The following is a 23,090-nucleotide window of genomic DNA, read 5'->3' as shown; positions in this document are numbered from 1 at the left end:
AAAGTGTCTGTTGGGTTGGCACGAATCGAGACTGGGATTTGTCACTCCGTGTAAACGGAGAGGTATCTCTGGGCCCACTCGGTAGGACATCATCATAATGTGCACAATGTGACCAAGGAGTTGATCACGGGATGATGTGTTACGGAACGAGTAAAGAGACTTGCCGGTAACGAGATTGAACAAGGTATCGGGATACCGACGATCGAATCTCGGGCAAGTATCGTACCGATGGACAAAGGGAATTGTATACGGGATTGATTGAATCCTTGACATCGTGGTTCATCCGATGAGATCATCATGGAACATGTGGGAGCCAACATGGGTATCCAGATCACGCTGTTGGTTATTGACCGGAGAGTTGTCTCGGCCATGTCTGCATGACTCCCGAACCCGTAGGGTCTACACACTTAAGGTTCAATGACGCTAGGGTTATAGGGAAAGTATGTACGCTGTTACTGAATGTTGTTCGGAGTCCCGGATGAGATCCCGGACGTCACGAGGAGTTACGGAATGGTCCGGAGGTAAAGATTAATATATAGGAACTATGGTTTTGGCCACCGGAAGTGTTCCGGGCATCACCGGTAGTGTACCGGGACCACCGGAGGGGTCCGGGGGTCCACCAGGTGGGGCCACCAGCCCTGGAGGCCTAGATGGGCCAATAGTGGGAAGGGACCAGCCCCTAGGTGGGCTAGGGAGCCTCGCACCAAGGCCCAAGGCGCCTCCAAGAGGGGAGGGGGGCAAACCCTTGGGCAGATGGGCCCTAAGGCCCACCTCAGGTGCGCCTCCCCCTCTCCCCGTTGTGGCCGCCACCCTAGATGTGATCTAGGGCTGCCGCCACCCCTAGGGAGGAAACCCTAGGTGGGGGCGCAGCCCTCCCTCTCCCCCTATATATAGTGGAGGCAAAGGGGCAGCCCAACAGATGAAGTTCCTCCCCTGTTGGGGCAGCCCTACCCCTCTCCCTCCTCGTCTCTCGTAGTGCTTGGCGAAGCCCTGCTGGAGTCCCGCGCTCCTCCACCACCACCACGCCGTTGTGCTGCTGCTGGATGGAGTCTTTCCCAACCTCTCCTTCTCCCCTTGCTAGATCAAGGCGTAGGAGACGTCACCGGGCTGTACGTGTGTTGAACGCGGAGGTGCCGTCCGTTCGGCACTAGGATCATCGGTGATTTGGATCACGACGAGTACGACTCCATCAACCCCGTTCACTTGAACGCTTCCGCTTAGCGATCTACAAGGGTATGTAGATGCACTCTCCTTCCCCTCGTTGCTAGATTACTCCATAGATTGATCTTGGTGATGTGTAGAAAATTTTAAATTTCTGCTACGTTCCCCAACAGTGGCATCATGAGCTAAGTCTATCCGTAGTTTCTATGCACGAGTAGAACACAAAGCAGTTGTGGGCGTCAATTTTGTCAATTTACTTGCCGTTACTAGTCTTATCTTGATTCGGCGGCATCGTGGGATGAAGCGGCCCGGACCAACCTTACACGTACTCTTACGTGAGACTGGTTCCACCGACTGACATGCACTAGTTGCATAAGGTGGCTAGCGGGTGTCTGTCTCTCCCACTTTAGTCGGATCGGATTCAATGAAAAGGGTCCTTATGAAGGGTAAATGGAAATTGGCATATCACGTTGTGGTTTTCGCGTAGGTAAGAAACGTTCTTGCTAGAAACCTATAGCAGCCACGTAAAAACTTGCAACAACAATTAGAGGACGTCTAACTTGTTTTTGCAGCATATGCCTTGTGATGTGATATGGCCAAAAGGATGTGATGAATGATATATGTGATGTATGAGATTGATCATGTTCTTGTAATAGGAATCACGACTTGCATGTCGATGAGTATGACAATCGGCAGGAGCCATAGGAGTTGTCTTAATTTATTTATGACCTGCGTGTCAACATAAACGTCATGTCATTACTTTACTTTATTGCTAAAGCGTTAGCCATAGTAGTAGAAGTAATAGATGACGAGACAACTTCAAGAAGACACGATGATGGAGATCATGATGATGGAGATCATGGTGTCATGCCGGTGACAACGATGATCATGGAGCCCTGAAGATGGAGATCAAAAGGAGCAAAATGATATTGGCCATATCATGTCACTATTTGATTGCATGTGATTTTTATCATGTTTTACATCTTATTTGCTTAGAATGACGGTAGCTTAAATAAGATGATCCCTCACTAAAATTTCAAGAAAAGTGTTCCCCCTAACTGTGCACCGTTGCGAAGGTTCGTCGTTTCGAAGCACCACGTGATGATCGGGTGTGATAGATTCTAACGTTCGAATACAACGGGTGTTAGCCAGATTTACACACGCAATACACTTAGGTTGACTTGACGAGCCTAGCATGTACAGACATGGCCTCGGAACACGGAAGACCGAAAGGTCGAGCATGAGTCGTATAGAAGATACGATCAACATGAAGATGTTCACCGATGTTGACTAGTCCGTCTCACGTGATGATCGGACACGGCCTAGTTGACTCGGATCATGTTTCACTTAGATGACTAGAGGGATGTCTATCTGAGTGGGAGTTCATTAAATAATTTGATTAGATGAACTCAATTATCATGAACATAGTCTAAATTGTCTTTGCAAATATGTTGTAGATGAATAGCTCACGTTGTAGCTCCCTGTTTCAATACGTTCCTAGAGAAAGACCAAGTTGAAAGATATTGTAAGCACTGATGCGGACTAGGTCCATAGTCCGAGGAGTGTCCTCACTGCTACACAGAAGGCTTACGTCTTTGATGCACCGCTCGATGTGCAAACCCCTACAACATCGTCTGTGGATGTTGTGAACACCTGACAGACACATCCTGATGACTACTTGATAGTTTAGTGCACCATACTTTACGGCTTAGAATCGGGATTCCAATGAAGTTTTGAACGCCATAGAACATATGAGATGTTCCAAGAGCTGAAATTGGGATTTCAGGCTCATGCCCGTGTTGAGAGGTGTGAGACCTCTGACAAGTTCTTTTGCCAATAAGATGGAGGAGAATAGCTCAGCTAGTGAGCATGTGCTCAGAATGTCTGGGTGCTACAATCACTTAAATCAAGTGGGAGTTAAACTTCCAGATAAGATAGTGATTGATAGAGTTCTCTAGCCACTATCACTAAGCTACTAGATCTTCGTGATGAACTATGACATGCAAGGGATGGAGTTGATCCCGGAGCTGTTCGCGATGCTTAAGACCGCAAAAGGTAGAAATCAAGAAGGAGCATCAAGTGTTGATGGTTTAACAAGACCACTAGTTTCAAGAAGGGCAAGGGCTAGAAGGGAAACTTCATGGATGGCAAACCAGTTGCCGCTCCAGTGAAGGAACCCAAGGTTGAACCCAAACCCGAGACTAAGTGCTTCTATTGTAAGGGGAACGGTCACTGGTAGCGGAATTACCCCAAATGCATGGTAGATAAGAAGGCTGGCAACTTCAACAAAGTATATACGTGTTACTAATGTGTAACTCACTAGTACTCCTAGTAGCACCTGGGTATTGGATACCGGTTCAGTTACTATTATTGGTGACTTGAAGCAAAAGCTATGGACTGAACGGAGACTGGCTAAGTGCGAGGTGATGATGTGTGTTGGAAGTGTTTCCAAAGTTGATGAGATCACCATCGCACACTCCATCTGCCTTCGGGATTAGTATTGAACCTAGATAAATGTTATCAGGTGTCTAAGTTGAGCATGAATATGATTAGATCATGTTCATTGCAATACGGTCATTCATTTAAGTTAGAGAATAATGGTTATTCTGTTTACATGAATGATACCTTTCATGGTCATGCACCCTATGTGAATGGTTCGTTGAATCTCGGTCGTGGTAATACACATGTTCATGCCAAAAGATGTAGAGTTAATAATGATAGTACCACTTTCTTGTGGCACTGCCGCTTAGGTTATATTGGCGTAAGATGCATGAAGAAACTCCATGTCGATGGATGTTTGGAGTCACTTGATTTTGAATCACTTGACACATGCAAGCCATGCCTCATGGGCAGGATGACTAAGACTCCGTTTTCAGGTACAATGAAATGGACAAGTGACTTGTTGGAAATCATGCATGCTGATGCGTGTGATCCAATGAGAATTGAAGCCTGCGGTGGATATCGCTATTTTCTCATCTTCACTGACGATTTGGGTAGATATAGGTATATCTACTTAATGAAGCACAAGTCTGAAACGTTTGAGAAGTTCAAGCGATTTCAGAGTGAAGTTAAGAATCATCATAACAATAAGATCATGTTCCTACGATCTGATCAAAAGGGGATTTTCTGAGTTATGAGTTTGGCAAATCACTTAAGACATTGTGGAATTGTTTCACAGTTGAAGCCACCTGGAACACCACAGTCGTAATGGTGTGTCCGGACGTCGTAATCGAACCTTATGAGATATGGTGCGATCTATGATGTCTCTTACCGATCTACCGCTATTATTTTGAGGTTATGCATAAGAGACAGCTGCATTCACTTTATATATGACACCATATAAGTCCGTTGAGACGACACCGTGTGAACATTGGTTTGGCAAGAAACCAAAGTTGTCGTTTCCTAATGTTTGGGGCTGCGATGCTTAAGGCTTCAGCCGGAGAAGCTCGAACCCAAAGCGGACAAACACATCTTCATAGGATACCCAAAGGTGACAGTTGGGTACACCTTCTATCTCAGATCCGAGGGCAAATTGTTTGTCGCTAAGAACGGGTCCTTTCTCGAGAAGGAGTTTCTCTCAAAAGAATTGAGTGGGAGGAAGATAGAACTTGATGAGGTTGTCGAACCTTTACCAGAGAGTAACGCAACACAGAAAGATGTTTTCTGTGGCGCCTACGTCTGTTGAATAGGAAGTTAATGATAGTGATCATGAAGCTTCGGATCAAGTTGCTATCGAACCTCGTAGGTCGACAAGGATATGTACTACTCCTAAGTGGTACGGTAATCCTGTCTTAGATATCATGTTGTTAGACAACAATGAACCTACGATCTATGGAGAAGTGATGGTGGGCCCGTATTCCGACAAATGGTTAGAAGCCATGAAATCCGAGATAGGATCCATATATCAGAACAAAGTATGGACCTTGGTGGACTTGCCCGATGATCGGCAAGCCATTGAGATAAATGGGTCTTTAAGAAGAAGACGGACGTGGGCGGTAATGTTACCGTCTATGAAGCTCGACTTGTGGGAAAGAGTCTTTTCACAAGTTCAAGGAGTTGACTACGATGAGAATTTCTCACCCGTAGCAATGCTTAAGTCTGTCGGAATCATGTTAGCATTAGCTGTATTTTTTGATTATGAAATCTGACAGATGGACGTCAAAAACAAGTTTTCTTACCAGTTTTCGTAAGAAAGAGTTGTATGTGATACAATCAAAGTTTTGTTGATCCTAAGGATGCTAAAAGGTATGCTGGCTCCAGCAATCCTTCTATGGACTAGAGCAAGCATCTCGGAATCGGAATATATGTTTTGATGGAGTGATCAAAGCTTTTAGGTTTATACAATGTTTGCTAGAAACTTGTATTTACAAGAAAGTGAGTGGGAGCACTACAACATTTCTGATAAGTATATGTGGATGACATATTGTTGATTCAAAATGATGTAGAATTTCTGGAAAGCATAAACAGTTGTTTGAAGAGTGTTTTTCAAAGGAAGACCTGGATAAAGCTGCTTACAAATTGGGCATCAAGATCTATAGAGATAGATCAAGACGCCTGATGATACTTTCAAAGAACGCACACCTTAACATGTTTTGAAGGAGTTCAAAATAGATCAGTCAAAGAAGGGGTTCTTACCTAAGTTGTAAGGTGTGAAGTTGAGTAAGACTCAAAGCTTGACCACGGCAGAAGAAAGAGGAAGGACGAAGGTCGTCCCCTATGCTTTTGTCATAGGCTCTATACGGTATGCCATGCTGAAGTACCGCACCTGATGTGTTCCTTGCCACATGTCTGGCAAGAGGGTACAAAGGTGATCTAGGACTGGATCACCAGATAGTGGTCGAAATTATCCTTAGAGGAATAAGGAAATGTTTCTTAGTTATGGAGGTGATAAAGAGTTCGACGTAAAGAGTTATGTCAATGCAAGCTTAACACCTATCTGGATAGCTCTGAGTAGAGATACCGGATACGTATAATGGAGCAATAATTTGGAATAGCTCCAAGTGGAACGTGGTAGTAGCATCTACGATATAAAGTTTTGCGAAATACATAGGGATCTGAATATGGCAGGACCAGTTGACTACAACCTCTCTCACAAGCATAACATGATAAAACCCAAAACTCTTTGAGTGTTTATCACATAGTTATGTGAACTAGATCATTGAGTCTAGTAGACTCTTGGATGTTGGTCACATGGCAATGTGACCTGTGAGTGTTAATCACATGGCGATGTGAACTAGATTATTAACTCTAGTGCAAGTGGGAGACTGTTGGAAATATGCCCTAGAGGCAATAATAAATTAGTTATTATTATATCATATTTCATTGTTCATGATAATCGTTTATTATCCATGCTAGAATTGTATTGAAAGGAAACTCAGATACATGTGTGGATACATAGAGAACACCATGTCCCTAGTAAGCCTCTAGTTGACTAGCTCGTTGATCAATAGATGGTTACGGTTTCCTGACCTTGGACATTGGATGTCGTTGATAATGGGATCACATCATTAGGAGAATGATATGATGGACAAGACCCAATCCTAAGCCTAGCACAAGATCGTGTAGTTCGTATGCTAAAGCTTTTCTAATGTCAAGTATCATTTCCTTAGACCATGAGATTGTGCAACTCCCGGATACCGTAGGAGTGCTTTGGGTGTGCCAAACGTCACAACGTAACTGGGTGTCTATAAAGGTTCACTACAGGTATCTCCGAAAGTGTCTGTTGGGTTGGCACGAATCGAGACTGGGATTTGTCACTCCGTGTAAACGGAGAGGTATCTCTGGGCCCACTCGGTAGGACATCATCATAATGTGCACAATGTGACCAAGGAGTTGATCACGGGATGATGTGTTACGGAACGAGTAAAGAGACTTGCCGGTAACGAGATTGAACAAGGTATCGGGATACCGACGATCGAATCTCGGGCAAGTATCGTACCGATGGACAAAGGGAATTGTATACGGGATTGATTGAATCCTTGACATCGTGGTTCATCCGATGAGATCATCATGGAACATGTGGGAGCCAACATGGGTATCCAGATCACGCTGTTGGTTATTGACCGGAGAGTTGTCTCGGCCATGTCTGCATGACTCCCGAACCCGTAGGGTCTACACACTTAAGGTTCAATGATGCTAGGGTTATAGGGAAAGTATGTACGCTGTTACTGAATGTTGTTCGGAGTCCCGGATGAGATCCCGGACGTCACGAGGAGTTCCGGAATGGTCCGGAGGTAAAGATCAATATATAGGAAGTATGGTTTTGGCCATCGGAAGTGTTCCGGGCATCACCGGTAGTGTACTGGGACCACCGGAGGGGTCCGGGGGTCCACCAGGTGGGGCCACCAGCCCTGGAGGCCTAGATGGGCCAATAGTGGGAAGGGACCAGCCCCTAGGTGGGCTAGGGCGCCTCCCACCAAGGCCCAAGGCGCCTCCAAGAGGGGAGGGGGGCAAACCCTTGGGCAGATGGGCCCTAAGGCCCACCTCAGGTGCGCCTCCCCCTCTCCCCCTTGTGGCCGCCACCCTAGATGGGATCTAGGGCTACCGCCACCCCTAGGGAGGAAACCCTAGGTGGGGGCGCAGCCCTCCCTCTCCCCCTATATATAGTGGAGGCAAAGGGGCAGCCCAACAGATGAAGTTCCTCCCCTGTTGGCGCAGCCCTACCCCTCTCCCTCCTCATCTCTCGTAGTGCTTGGCGAAGCCCTGCTGGAGTCCCGCGCTCCTCCACCACCACCACGCCGTCGTGCTGCTACTGGATGGAGTCTTCCCCAACCTCTCCTTCTCCCCTTGCTGGATCAAGGCGTAGGAGACGTCACCGGGCTGTACGTGTGTTGAACGCGGAGGTGCCGTCCGTTCGGCACTAGGATCATCGGTGATTTGGATCACGACGAGTACAACTCCATCAACCCCGTTCACTTGAATGCTTCCGCTTAGCAATCTACAAGGGTATGTAGATGCACTCTCCTTCCCCTCGTTGCTAGATTACTCCATAGATTGATCTTGGTGATGCGTAGAAAATTTTAAATTTCTGCTACGTTCCCCAACAAGAGACAATATGAGCATCCAGGTTCCGCTATTGGTTATTGACCAAAGATGTGTCCCGGTCATGTCTACATAGTTCTCGAACATGTAGGGTCCGCGCTCTTAACGTTCAATGATGATTTGTATTATGAGTTGTGTGTTTTGGTGACCGAAGTTTGTTCGGAGTCCCGGATGAGATCACGGACATGACGAGGAGTCTCGAAATGGTCGAGAGGTAAAGATTCATATATTGGAAGGTAGTATTCGGACATCGAAATGGTTCCGAGTGATTCAGGTATTTTACCGGAGCACCGAGGGGTTACCGGAACCCCCCGGGGGAAATATTGGGCCTTAGTGGGCCTTAGTGGAGAGAGAGGAGGGCCGCAAGGGGTGGCCGCCCCCCACATGGCAGTCCGAATTGGACTAGGGGGAGGGGGCGACGCCCCCCTTTCCCTTTCCCTCTCCCTCTCCCTCTCCCTCTCCTTCCTTTTCCCTCTGGTGGAGAAAGGAAAAGGGTGGGGGGAGAATCCTACTTGGACTGGGAGTCCAAGTAGGACTCCCCCCTTGGCGCGCCCCTCCTGGCCGCCAGCCTCCTCCCCCTCCTTTATATACGGGGGCGGGGGGCACCCCATAGGCACACCAAGATTTCTCTTAGCCGTGTGCGGTGCCCCCCTCCATAGTTTACTCCTCCGGTCATAGCGTCGTAGTGCTTAGGCGAAGCCCTGCGCGGATCACATCACCATCACCGTCACCACGCCGTCGTGCTGACGGAACTCTTTCTCGACCCTCTACTGGAACAAGAGTTCGAGGGACGTCATGGAGCCGACTGTGTGCTGAACACGGAGGTGCCGTATGTTCGGTACTTGGATCGGTTGGATCGTGAAGACGTTCGACTACATCAACCGCATTAACCTAACGCTTTCGCTTTCGATCTACGAGGGTACGTGGACACACTCTCCCCGTATCAGTGCTATGCATCTCCTAGATAGATCTTGCGTGATCGTAGGATTTTTTTTAAATTTGCATGCTACATTCCCCAATAGTGGCATCCGAGCCAGGTCTATGCGTAGATGATATGCATGAGTAGAACACAAAGAGTTGTGGGCAATAATAGTCATACTTCTTACCACCAACGTCTTACTTTGATTCGGCGGTATTGTTGGATGAAGCAGCCCGGACCAACATTACATGACCGCATTCATGAGACTGGTTCTACCGACGTGCTTTACACACAGGTGGATGGCGGGTGCCTGTTTCTCCAACTTTAGTTGAATCGAGTTTGACTACGGCCGGTCCTTGTTGAAGGTTAAAACAACACACTTGACAAAAAATCGTTGTGTTTTTGATGCGTAGGTAAGAACGGTTCTTGCTAGAAGCCCATAGCAGCCACGTAAAACTTGCAACAACAAAGTAGAGGGCGTCTAACTTGTTTTTACAGGGCATGTTGTGATGTTATATGGTCAAGACGCGATGAGATATAAATTATTGCATGAGATGATCATGTTTTGTAAAAGTTATCAGCAACTGGTAGGTGCCTTATGGTTGTCACTTTATTGTATGAAATGCAATCGCTATGTAATTGCTTTACTTTATCACTAAGCGGTAGTGATGGTCGTAGAAGCAATAGTTGGCGAGACGACAACGACGCTACGATGGAGATCAAGGTGTCAAGCCGGTGACGATGGAGATCATGACGGTGCTTTGGAGATGGAGATCAAAGGCACAAGATGATGATGGCCATATCATGTCACATAATTTGGTTACATGTGATGTTTATCTTTTATGCATTTTATTTTCTTAGTATGACCGTAGCATTATAAGATGATCCCTCTCTAAATTTCAAGGTATAAGTGTTCTTCCTGAGTACGCACCATCAGTACTGCGCACCATTGCTACAGTTCGTCGTGCCGAGGCACCACGTGATGATCGAGTGTGATAAGCTCTACGTTCACATATAAAGGGTGCAAGCCAGTTTTGCACATGCAGAATACTCAGGTTAAACTTGATGAGCCTAGCATATGCAGATATGGCCTCGGAACTGTTGGGGAACACAATATTTCAAAAAAATTCCTATGATCACGCAAGATCTATCTAGGAGATGCATAGCAACAAGAGGGGAGAGTGTGTCCATGTACCCTTGTAGACCAAAAGCGGAAGCGTTTAGTAACGCAGCTGATGTAGTCGAACGTCTTCATGATCCAACCGATCCAAGTACCGAACGTACGACACCTCCGTGTTCAACACACGTTCAGCTCGATGACGTCCCTCGAGCTCTTGATCTAGTTGAGGACGAGGGAGAGTTCTGTCAGCACGACGGCATGGTGACGGTGATGATGAAGCTACCGGCGCAGGGCTTCGCCTAAGCACTACGACGATATGACCGAGGTGTGTAACTGTGGAGGGGGGCACCGCACACGGCTAAGAGAAGACTTGGTGTGCCTTTGGGGTCCCCCTCCCACGTATTTAAAGGAGGGGGAGAGGAGGCCGACCCAAGGGGGGCGCGCCATAGGGGGAGTCCTATTTGGACTCCCGGTCCAAGTAGGATTCGCCACCCCCCTTTCCTATTCCAACTAGGAGAAAGAAGGAAGGAGGAAGATGCGAGAAGGAAAGAGGGGGGCATCGCCCCCTAGTAGTCCAATTCGGACCATCCATGGGGGCGGGGGGGGGGGGACCCCTTGAGGCCCTTCTCTCCTTTACTCTAAAGCCCATTAAGGCCCATTACTTCCCCAGGGGTTCCAGTAACCTCCCGGTACTCCGGAAATTACCCGAAACACTTTGGAACCATTCCGGTGTCCGAATATAACCTTCCAATATATCGATCTTTACCTCTCGACCATTTCGAGACTCCTCGTCATGTTCGTGATCTCATCTGGGACTCCGAACAAACTTCGGTAATCAAATCACAGAACTCATAATACAAATCGTCATCGAACGTTAAGCATGCGGACCCTATGGGTTCGAGAACTACGTAGACATGACTGAGACACATCTCCGGTCAATAACCAATAGCGGAACCTGGATGCTCGTATTGGCTCCTACATATTCTACGAAGACCTTTATCGGTCAAACCGCATAACAACATACGTCATTCCCTTTGTCATCGGTATGTTACTTGCCCGAGATTCGATCGTCGGTATCATCTAACCTAGTTCAATCTCGTTACCGACAAGTCTCTTTACTTGTTCCGTAATGCATCATCCCATAACTAACTCATTAGTCACATTGCTTGCAAGGATTATAGTGATGTGCATTACCGAGAGGGCCCAGAGATACCTCTCAGATACACGGAGTGACAAATCCTAATCTTGATCTATGCCAACTCAACAAACACCATCAGAGACACCTGTATAACATCTTTATAATCACCCAGTTATGTTGTGACGTTTGATAGAACACAAGGTGTTCCTCCGGTATTTGGGAGATGCATAATCTCATAGTCAAAGGAATATGTATAAGTCATGAAGAAAGCAATAGAAATAAAACTGAACGATCAACATGCTAAGCTAACGGATTGGTCTTGTCCATCACATCATTCTCCTAATGATGTGATCCCATTCATCAAATGACAACACATGTCTATGGTTAGGAAACTAAACATCTTTGATTAATGAGCTAGTCAAGTAGAGGCTACCACCTCTTGAGCATGCATTGGTTTTTCCTTGAAGAGGAAAGGGTGATGAAGCAAAGTAGCGTAAGTATTTTCCTCAGTTTTTGAGAACCAAGGTATCAATCCAGTAGGAGATAACATGCAAGTCACCTAGTATATGCATAAACAATCAAGAACCTCGCAACCTACGCGATAAAGGGGTTGTCAATCCCTTCACGGTCACTTGCGAAAGTGAGATATGATAAAGATAGTAAGATAAATATTTTTGGTATTTTTGTTGTATAGATTGGAAAGTAAAGATTGCAAAATAGTAAATGAGATAACGATAATAAAAGAGATGCAATATAATAAGAAAGAGACTTGGGGGCCATAGGTTTCACTAGTGGCTTCTCTCATGATAGCATGTATTACGGTGGGTGAACAAATTACTGCCGAGCAATTGATAGAAGAGCACATAGTTATGAGAATATCTAGGCAATGATTATGAACATAGGCATCACGTCCGTGTTAAGTAGACCGAAACGATTCTTCATCTATTACTATTACTCCACACATCGACCGCTATCCACCATGCGTCTAGAGTATTAAGTTCATAAGAAGAGAGTAATGCATTCAGCAAGATGACATGATGTAGAGGGATAAACTCAAGCAATATGATATAAACCCCATCTTTTTATCCTCGATGACAACAATACAATATGTGCCTTGCTGCCCCTACTATCACTGGGAAAGGACACCGCAAGATTGAACCCAAAGCTAAGCACTTCTCTCATTGCAAGAAAGATCAATCTAGTAGGCCAAACTAAACCGATAATTCGAAGAGACTTGCAAAGATGTCAAATCATGCATATAAGAATTCAGAGAAGAACCAAATATTATTCATAGATAAACTTGATCATAAATCCACAATTCATTGGATCTCGGCAAACACACCGCAATAGTATTACATTGAATAGATCTCCAAGAACATCGAGGAGAACTTTGTATTGAGAACTAAAGAGAGAGAAGGAGTCATCTAGCTAATAACTATGGACCCGAAGGTCTGTGGTAAACTACTCACACGTCATCGGAGAGGCTATGGTGTTGATGTAGAAGCCCTCCGTGATTGAATCCCCCTCCGGCTGATCGTCGGAAAAGGCCCCAGATGGGATCTCACGGGTACAGAAGGTTGCGGTGGTGGAAAAGTTGTTTTGTGGCTCCCCTTGATGTTTTTAGGGTATAAGAGTATATATATAGGCGAAAGAAGTACGTCGGTGGAGCTCCGTGGGGCCCACGAGGGTGGGGGCGCACCTACCCCCGGGGCGCGCCCTCCTATCTCGTGGACGCCTCATGGAGTTCTAGACTTCCAGTCCAAGTCTTCTGGTTTGCGTTTGTTGCAAGAAAGATCCTCGCGAAGGTTTCGTTTCGTTTGATATTCCTTTTCTGCGAAACACTGAAATAGGCAAAAAACAGAAACTGGCACTGGGCCTCCGATTAATAGGTTAGTCCCAAAAATAATATAAAAGAGCATATTAGAGCCCATTAAACATCCAAAACAGATAATATAATAGCATGGAACAATCAAAAATTATAGATACGTTGGAGACGTATCAAGCATCCCCAAGCTTAATTCCTGTTTGTCCTCGAGTAGGTAAATGATAAAAACAGAATTTTTGATGTGGAATGCTACCTAACATAAGTTTCAATGTAATTTTCTTTATTATGGCATGAATGTTCAGATCCGAAAGATTCAAGACAACAGTTTAATATTGACATAAAAATAATAATACTTCAAGCATACTAACCAAGCAATTATGTCTTCTCAAAATAACATAGCCAAAGAAAGCTCATCCCTACAAAATCATATAGTTTGGCTATGCTTCATTTTCATCACACAAAATGCTCCAATCATGCACAACCCCGATGACAAGCCAAGCAATTGTTCATACTTTAGCATTCTCAAAGTTTTTCAACTTTCACGCAATATATGAGCGCGAGCCATGGACATAGCACTATAGGTGGAATAGAATGGTGGTTGTGGAGAAGACACAAAGGAGGAAGATAGTCTCACATCAACTAGGCGTATCAATGGGCTATGGAGATGCCCATTGAGGGAGTCCTGGATTAGGGGGTCTCCGGACAGCCGAACTATATCCTTTGGTCAGACTGTTGGACTATGAAGATACAAGATTGAAGACTTCGTCTCGTGTTCGGATGGGACTCTTCTTGGCGTGGAAGGCAAGCTTGGCAATACGGATATGTAGATCTCCTCCCTTGTAACCGACTTTGTGTAACCCTAGCCCCCTCCGATGTCTATATAAACCAGAGGGTTCAGTCCGTAGGACAACAGACAATCATACCATAGGCTAGCTTCTAGGGTTTAGCCTCTTTGATCTCGTGGTAGATCAACTCTTGTAATACTCATATCATCAAGATCAATCAAGCAGGACGTAGGGTATTACCTCTGTCGAGAGGGCCCGAACCTGGGTAAACATCATGTCCCCTGCCTCCTGTTACCATCCGCCTTAGACGCACAGTTCGGGACCCTCTACCCGAGATCCGCCGGTTTTGACACCGACATTGGTGCTTTCATTGAGAGTTCCACTGTGTCGTCATCATAAGGAGGGATGGCTCGTCTCGTTGTCAAGGACAACATCACCTCTGGGGGAGCCCTGGCTGTAGGCCAAACTCTCCAACTAGGCGGCTTCGTCATGACCGCCCACTCGGCCGCCGCACCGACGATGACTTTTTGGGTCATCGAAAATAGCCTCCACATCGGCTCGAAATTCACCGAACAGATGGATCCAATGGAGCTCTCCTCTTTGAACGAGCTCTTGGATCGCATCGCCGCTCTGGGAGTCGCTACGGACTACGATTGGATTGGGCTTAAACCCGACCAAAGGGAGATTGACTCTCCGCCGGTCACCCATCAGATAGCGGTGGTGGAGGAACAATGCGGCGATTCTTCCTCCATCCTGAGGACGAACTATGTCCGGATTCCGAGCTCTCCGAGCCGGATACCCATCCACGGGAGGACATCGCCCTAACCCTGAACCTAGAATTAGGCTGCATGCTGAACCTGCGGGGCAACATCCCGGAGCCCGAACTTCCAAGATCGGAAACTCCCCCGCCCCCGGCTCTCAGATTGGGTCAAGGACTGGACTTAAATCCACCCACCCACCTAGATATAAATGATCTTTCCCACATTAGGCAAGAGCCCCGAGAGACAGTACATCACTATTGGGCCAGATTCCTCCTTGTAATGAACAAGGTCAAGGACTGTCGTGAGGAAGACGCAATTTCGTTCTTTTGGAGCAATTTCACGGACAAGGGAATCCTCAACGCCATAAGTCGCCGTGACATTGGACACTTCGCTGACTTGGCGGCCATAATACGGAAGTACTGTGCGATGGAAAGCGCTTGGAAAACCCAAACAAAATTTTGGGATAATCCGGCTCTGACAAAACCCCCAGTCCGAATTAAAAGGGTGCACTCTCATAAGTCGCCCAACTCAATTACAAAGAAGCAAAAGCCCACTACAGGGCGTGGAACCGTATTGGAGGGATGGCTTAACGGGCCCTGCAAAATTCATAGTACAACGGATACCATACCAACACACAGCCTTAGAGCATGTTGGGTACGCCAGCAGGTGGCCAAGAGCGGTGAGGATCTCCTCATTCAAAACACCGCAGAGCATCATCCCATGGATAACAATACAATATTGACAGTCTTCGAGACCTTCGCCTCAAATAATAGGCATAAGCGAGCACTCCACAGCCTTGCTGAAGTCTGCCACGTGGCAGCAATAAATCCATGGAGCGGTACGGCTATCACCTTCAATGCCAGTGACGAACCTAAATTCCGAACAGCCCGAGCACCAGCCGCCTTGGTCCTCAGTCCAATTGTGGACGGCTTTCGGCTTACTAAAGTGCTCATGGACGGCGGCAGTGGATTAAACCTCATTTATGAGGAGAGTCTTCAAAAATGGAAATAGACAGAAACCGCATTAAGCAAAGCAGCACGACCTTCCGAGGAATCATCCCCAGTCGGGAGGCACATTGTGCTAGGAAAATCACACTATATGTGGTATTCAGCACTTCGGAGAATTACAGGTCCGAAGAAATTACATTCAAAGTGGCCCCGTTCAGCAGCGGATACCATGCCCTTCTAGGGCGGGAGGCATTCACGATCTTCCAAGCCATACCCCATTATGGGTACATGAAGCTCAAAATGCCCGGGCCCAATGGAACCATCACTCTAGCTAGTGATCCGGACATAGCACTCCGCACCGAGAACAAAATAGCCGCACTGGCCCTCGAGGCATTATCTGAAGCCCTTGTGGCGTAGGAATTAACCGCGCTGCACTCCACAGTGGACAGGGATGACGTGATACTCGACAAAAGATCCAAGTCCACCTCTTTTAAACCAGCAGATGAAATAGTCAAATTCCAAGTCCATCCAACGGACCCCACAAAAACAGCATCCATCGGGGCACGGTTAAACCCCACTATAGACGCCGCACTACGGGAGTTCCTGTGCGAGAATTGGGACATATTCGCCTGGCATCCTTCAGACATGCCAGGAATCCCACGCAGGCTGGCCGAGCATAGCCTTAACATTCTAAAGGGATTCAAGCCGGTCAAGCAGACTCTTCGGCGTTTCTCCGAACCTAAGCGACAAGCCATGGGAGAGGAGCTAGCCAAGTTACTGGAGGCCGGATTCATTAGAGAAATAAAACATCCGGACTGGCTAGCAAACCTGGCAATGGTACCAAAGAAGGACAAATCCTGGCGCCTACGTGTCGACTTCAAGGACCTTAATAAGGCTTGCCCAAAGGATCCCTTCCCCCTCCCTCGCATCAATCAAATTATTGACACCACCGCAGGACATGACTCATTGTGCTTCCTCGACGCATACTCCGGTTACCACCAAATTAAGATGGCGGAGTCTGATCAAGCCGCAACGACATTTATCACTCCATACGGCCCCTTCTGTTTTAACACAATGCCCTTCGGGCTCAAAAACGCCGGCGCAACGTATCAACGCATGTTCAGACATGTCTAGAAAAGCAGATCGGCAAAACAGTGGAGGCATATGTAGACGATGTGGTCGTTAAAACCATACACGTCGACTCCTTAATAGACGACTTGAGGCTCACGTTCGACAATCTCCGAACATACGACATTAAGCTCAATCCAGAAAAATGCGTTTTCGGCGTACCCGCCGTAAAGCTCCTGTGCTTCATAGTCTCCAGTAGAGGAATCAAAGCAAATCCGGCTAAAATCTGAGCTCTGTCACATTTGTCTATCCCAACTGACCTCAAGCAAATCCAGAAGTTAACTGGATGTGTGACGGCCTTAAGCCGCTTTATCTTCCGACTAGGAGAAAAGGCACTCCCCCTTTATCGCCTTCTTCGGCGCACCGAACACTTCGAGTGGACGGACGCATCCACGGCCGGATTGGAAGAAATAAAAGCCATCGTGGCCACCAACCCAATCTTGGCCGTGCCAAATGTCGGCGAACCAATGCTGTTATATATAGCGGCAACTCACAAAGTTGTAAGCGCAGTGCTCGTCGTCGAACGAGAGACGGACGGACATAAATTCCCACTTCAAAAGCCGGTATATTATGTATCCACTGTCCTCACTCCATGCAAATCACGGTACCAACATTATCAAAAGATAGCATACGCGGTATTCATGGCCTCCCGGAAATTACAACACTACTTTCAAGAGTGTTCAATCACGATGGCCTCAGAAGTACCACTCAACGACATAATAAACAACCGCGATGCCATGGGCCGGATTGCCAAATGGGCTATCGAGCTCCTCCCGTTCAACATAACATATAGACCACGGCGAGCCATTAAGTCGCAAGTACTGGCCGATTTCGTCGCCGAATGGACAGAAGCCGAACTCCCTAAAGAGTACGACGCATACTCCAATTGGATCTTGCACTTTGACGACTCTAAAATGCTGGCTGGTCTAGGGGCTGGCGTCGTCCTGACGTCCCCCATCGGAGATACAGTCCAATACGTACTCCAAATACTATACACAGACTCCAACAACGCAGCCGAATACGAGGCCCTATTACACGGTCTCCGGATGGCAGTTTCCATGGGCATTCAACGCCTGGAGGTGCGTGGGGACTCGAACCTCGCAATATCTCAAACAAATGGAGACTTTGATGCCAAGGATCTGAAAATGGCTGCATATCGCAACGCCGTCCTCAAAATGTCAGCTTGGTTCGAGGGGCTTGAATTCCACCATGTGGCTCAGGAAAACAATCAGGCGGCAGATATCCTCGCCCGTATCGGCGCTAAGCGCGATCCTGTCCCACCTAACATCTTCTTGGAAAGGCTGTTTAACACATCTGTGGTATGGGAAGGGGACACCGGTAACAATAGTCCAGACCCGGCCACAATAGCAGATACCGAACATTATGACACAATCAGAGGCTCTGCCATCGAAATAACACCTTCAGCCCACGTGATAATGGTCGTCATCGCCCCGTGGACAGAACCATTCCTGGCCTACCTAACCAGGCAGGAACTCCCCGAGGACCAAAATGAGGCATGCTGCATAGTGCGGCTATCTAAAGCCTACAAGGTCCACGAGGGAGAGCTTTATAAGAAAAGCACTATCGAAGTCCTTCAAAGGTGCATCTCCGAAGAGGAAGGGCGGAAGCTTCTGGCAAAAATCCATGCCAGACTCGGCGGCCACCACGCCGCAGCCCGGGCCCTTGTAAGCAAGGCCTACCGTACATGTTTCTATTGGCCGACAACCCGAGAAGATCACAGTATCTGGTCCAACATTGCGTCGGTTGCTAGCTTTTTGCAAACCAAAGCCATATGCCGCCTACCGCTCTCCAAACAATCCCCATTACTTGGCCCTTTGCGGTCTGGGGGCTTGATATGGTCGGACCCCTCAAAGGGGGAACCCATAAGAAAAAATACTTACTGGTCATGGTGGATAAATTCACCAAATGGATAGAAGCCAAACCTGTCAAAACGGCTGAATCCGGACCGGTGATAGACTTCATATCTGGGGTTATACACCGTTATGTCATCCCCCACAGCATCGTCACTGACAATGGCACGAACTTTACAGCCGACGAGGTTAAACTTTGGTGCAGCAACATGGGCATCAAGCTCGATTATGCTTCTGTCTATCACCCGCAAACTAACGGTCAAGTCAAGCGAGCAAATGGTCTTATCATGAGCAGGATCAAACCCAGATTAGTGCGGCCCTTTAAGGAATCTCACACACACTGGGTAGAGGAGCTCGACTCCGTACTATGGGGGCTGTGGACCATGCCAAATTGCACTACCGGATACACACCGTTCTTTATGGTGTACGGCGCAGAGGCGGTTCTGCCCTGCGACATAATTCATGACTCACCTCGAGTGCGCATGTACGAAGAAAAAGAGGCCGAGCTTGATCGGCAGGACAGTCTGGACGCCCTGGAGGAGGAGCGCGACGTAGCAAAACCCCGTTCCGCATTCTATCAGCAACAGGCTCGAAGGTATCAAAGCAGAGAAGTACGGGCCAAAACCTATAACGTTGGCGAAGTAGTTCTACGCCTGCCGGATAAGAAAAAGAACAAACTCAAGCCCAAATGGGAAGGTCCCTTCATTATTGACCAGGTTCTGACCGGTGGAGCATACCGTCTGCAGTATGCATCAGATAATTGACTCGAGCCAAACCCATGGAACGCAGCCAGACTCCGAAGATTCTACGCCTAGTGCCGGACTCTATGTTCGTCTCCTTACCTCCGCCAATTTTTTGCATATCAATTATCTGTCTTTTCTCTCTTTCTCTCTTTTTTCTTCTACTCAAGGCCTTAAAAGGCTAAACTTGTGTCCTGGTTACACAATCTTGACGCGCTAACCGCGCTCATTATACCTGGGGGCTTCTTATACAGAAGCTTAATATAACTATTTTTCTAGGCTTTATGCCCCGCACATGTGTTATTCTTCCATATGTACCTTTTTTCGCCATTATATGCATCGATATGACTTAAGTTTTGGCCAAGCTGGGTTTCCTGGCTCTTGTATTTATGCCCTACGTTCCCGTTAATTCGGCTAGGGCATAAGGGGAGCACCTCTGCGATTGTTACTGCCGGGTCAGCCGGATGTGTACCTCATACTGGGTGAAGCCGAAAGCTAGCATTCTTAAGGGAATATTCCGTCGGTGAACAAAAGATGTCTTTTATTCATTTTAATACATGCCCCCAGATGTTTATAGCCTGCGTCTCTTTTCGCAGTTCGGACATGCACATTAGGGCATGCGTACCCAGGGAAAGGAACCCTTAACGGAACTATTGTCCCTAGAAGATGTTTCTTACTATCCATGTAATATAACATAGCTGGTTGGGTACTTGTCTGTTCAAGAACTCATGACCCCTACACCTGGTTTCCACGCATACCCTGGTTTTTACATAACCGCGCGGGTATTTGGATACACTCAGGACTTTCGGGTCCGGAGGTCGAAGCGAAAAGGTCCGGCATGACAAATGATTTACAATCCGGCTAGGGACATTATATATGTCACTTGAAGTACATAGTCACTAAGACTGATTAAATTCTTCTTCTATACCATCCAACAGGCTGTCTAGCCTACAATCCTGTTGGGAATACTTTGCGGCTAATTCTACTTGGTCATACACCAAACTGACGGGGATCTCTTTCCCATCGGCCCCCACAGGTCCGACCTCGGCCATGTGGTTTGAGTCAGCTTTGGTATATTGCGTCTTCACCATGGCCCAGGCTTCCCTTGCACCTTGTCGGCAGGCTGATATCTTCCATAATCGGAAGCGCCGCCACGCTCCCTTGAGCTTCTCTATAAGCCCCCCATGCCTCCTGGCGGGGACGCGAACGACCACAAGGATTGGGCAATACCCTGCATCACCTGCCGAACTTGTTCGTGCAGTTGTGAGAGCTCTGGAAGAAGATCACCCGCAGACCTGGACATCTCCTCCACGGGACGACCCGTCAGCATACCTGCAGACACAATGATACGTCTCCAACGTATCTCTAATTTTTGATTGCTCCATGCTATATTATCTACTGTTTTGGACTATATTGGGCTTTATTTTCCACTTTTATATTATTTTTGGGACTAACCTATTAACCGGAGGCCCAACCCAGAATTGCTATTTTTTTGCCTATTTCAGTGTTTCAAAGAAACGGAATATCAGACGGAGTCCAAACGGAATAAAATCTTCGGGAACGTGATTTTCTCACCGAACGTGATTTTCTCACCGAACGTGATCCAGGAGACTTGGACCCTACTCCAAGGAACAAAAGAGGCGGTCACGAGGGTGGGGGGCGCGCCCCCTAGGGCGCGCCCCTGCCTCGTGGGCCCCTCGTTGCTCCTCCGACGTACTTCTTCCTCCTATATATACACACGTACCCCCAAACGATCAGAACAGGAGCCAAAAACCTAATTCCACCGCCGCAACTTTCTGTATCCACGAGATCCCATCTTGGGGCCTCTTCCGGAGCTCCGCCGGAAGAGGGCCGTCATCACGGAGGGCTTCTACATCACCATAGCCTCTCCGATGAAGTGTGAGTAGTTTACCTCAGACCTTCGGGTCCATAGTTAGTAGCTAGATGGCTTCTTCTCTCTCTTTGAATCTCAATACAAAGTTCTCCCCCTCTCTCGTGGAGATCTATTCGATGTAATCTTCTTTTTGCGGTGTGTTTGTTGAGACCGATGAATTGTGGGTTTATGATCAAGTCTATCTATGAATAATATTTGAATCTTCTCTGAATTCTCTTATGCATGATTGGTTATCTTTGCAAGTCTCTTCTAATTATCCGTTTGGTTTGGCCAACTAGATTGGTAGTTCTTGCCATGGGAGAAGTGCTTAGCTTTGGGTTCGATCTTGCGGTGTCCTTACCCAGTGACAGAAGGGGCAGCAAGGCACGTATTGTATTGTTGCCATCGAGGATAACAAGATGGGGTTTATTTCATATTGCATGAATTTATCTCTCTACATCATGTCATCTTGCTTAAGGCGTTACTCTGTTTTTAACTTAATACTCTAGATGCATGCTGGATAGCGGTCGATGAGTGGAGTAATAGTAGTAGATGCAGAATCGTTTCGATCTACTTGTCACGGACGTGATGCCTATATACATGATCATGCCTAGATATTCTCATAATTATGCACAATTCTATCAATTGCTCAATAGTAATTTGTTCACCCACCGTAGAATACTTATGCTCTTGAGAGAAGCCACTAGTGAAACCTATGGCCCCCGGGTCTATTCTCATCATATCAATCTCCATCACTTTAATATTGCTTTGCTATTTACCTTTCTTTTACTTTTTACTTTGCATATTTATATCAAAAATACCAAAAATATTCTATCTATCAGATCTCACTCTCGTAATTGACCGTGAAGGGCTTGACAACCCCTAATCGCGTTGGTTGCGAGTAGCTATCGCTTTGTGCAGGTACGAGGGACTTGAGCGTGGCCTCCTACTGGATTGATACCTTGGTTCTCAAAAACTAAGGGAAATACTTACGCTACTCTGCTGCATCATCCCTTCCTCTTCGGGGAAAACCAACGCAAGCTCAAGACGTAGCAAGAAGGATTTCTGGCGCCGTTGCCGGGAAGTCTACGCAAAAAGTCAATATACCAAGTACCCATCACAATCCCTATCTCTCGCATTACATTATTTGCCATTTGCCTCTCATTTTCCTCTCCCCCCAATTCATCCTTGCCGTTTTATTTGCCCTCTCTCCCTATCCTCCCTCTCTATTTGCCTCTTTGTTTGCTCGTGTGCTAGTTTGCTTGCTTACCGTTATGTCTGAAATTGGGGAAGTTATCGCCAATATGGGCGATAACAATATCATGGAAAATTCTGATGCTCCTGCTAAAGAACCTACCATCTTTCATACAAAAAATTCCGTGTTGGTAGTGGTAATATTATTGGAAAAGGAGTTATTCAAGATTTCTTTACTTGTGCCGGTGCTTTACCTTCTATGGGTAGTTCTATCCTTCACAGAACTAGTAGTCTTGCGGACGCTATTGCCATGCTTGTAGTTGAACTTGAAAGACAATTCATGCACATGCATCCTTCCATATGAAGGATTTTTCTGGAATTTTCTAATATTTAACTTCATCTGTTAAGCGTGCCGCTACTATCTTTTTGGCTCATGAGGTTAGATTTATAATAAGAGAAGCCAAAGAAACCTTTGCACATTATAGGGTGGACGCTTTCCGTCCTCCCATAGAGGCTATCCTCTTTGATCAAGAAGAAATAATGCGTTTTCAATCTCTAGATTATGTTACTTTTAATGAAAATCTTAG

The sequence above is a fragment of the Triticum urartu genome, chromosome 5, assembly GCF_003073215.2.
Source record: "Triticum urartu cultivar G1812 chromosome 5, Tu2.1, whole genome shotgun sequence".
NCBI lineage: Eukaryota > Viridiplantae > Streptophyta > Magnoliopsida > Poales > Poaceae > Triticum > Triticum urartu.
Note: the sequence above shows the minus strand (reverse complement) of the source record.